The sequence below is a fragment of the Lipotes vexillifer genome, unplaced genomic scaffold (genome assembly GCF_000442215.2).
Source record: "Lipotes vexillifer unplaced genomic scaffold, Lipotes_vexillifer_v1.1 scaffold1098, whole genome shotgun sequence".
Taxonomy (NCBI): Eukaryota; Metazoa; Chordata; class Mammalia; order Artiodactyla; family Lipotidae; genus Lipotes; species Lipotes vexillifer.
The window spans coordinates 1,144,535-1,145,633 of NW_006798559.1; positions in this window are offsets into that span (position 1 = coordinate 1,144,535).

A 1,099-nucleotide genomic window follows, 5' to 3' on the forward strand; every position below is an offset into this window, starting at 1 on the left:
AGATATATGTATATATATAACTGATTCACTTTGTTATAAAGCAGAAACTAACACACTATTGTAAAGCAATTATACTCCAATAAAGATGTTAAAAAAAAAAAAAAAAGAGAGGTCCCTTCACTGGTTCCCTTGACTCCAGAAATCCTGCACAATTTTGCAAATTGCAAGTATGACCATAACAAGCCCAAACCTGAGTGTCTGCAATGTCTCTCTCTTGCGTACAGAGAAAGTTCATGCTCCTTGTCGTGGCAGAGAAGCCTCCTCCCTACCTTGCCAGGATGTGATACAACCTCCTACTCAAGACTCAAGAATTTTCTCTCTCCCCAAACTTTACCCTCTTAACTAATTTATCTGAAAAGCACCTCATGTTTCTGAACTTAAGGCAAGAGTCTCTCCTTTACACAATCTTTCTTGATCTTCTCCTCTCTAGGATTGACTACTCTGTATGCAAATCTGCTTTGACCCACTTATTTGTATCTCTGTGACCCTAGTGAATAACATTTCCTTGAAGGTGGGCATTATGTCATTTTCACTTCTCTATTCCTGGTATCTGGGAACAGAGTTAATTTTCATTTTTTATTTGCAGAATGGATGGATGGATAAACAAGTCTCCTAATCCTTAAGGCACACTCACACACATGAGCCTGGTACCCATTCTTCTAAATAATCAGGGAGATAATTCTGATAGTCAGTCCAGAGGGAGTGGAGGAACATGTTTGCAAAGATGGCTGCAGCTGTACCTCCCATCCTGTGAACATACACCTTTGCACTGGGGCTTTACTGCACCTCTTATCAGGAAGTGGGTTTAATTCTCCTCCCATTTGAATCAGACCCTGTGATGTACTTTGACCAAATGGATGTGTTTGAATTGATATTGTGAAACTTCTGAATTTAGGTATCAAAGAGCCTTGTAGTTTCTGCTTTTACACTTTTGGATTGCTGACCTCTGCCTAGCCTACTGGAGCATGAGAACCCAGGTACCACAGCCAACAGCCAGTACTAATTGCCAGACATGTGAACAAGACCAACTTCTAGCATCCTTCTTGGGTTAAGCTGCAGAGTTTTGGCAGCCATGGGAGTCTCAGGAGAGACCAGCAGA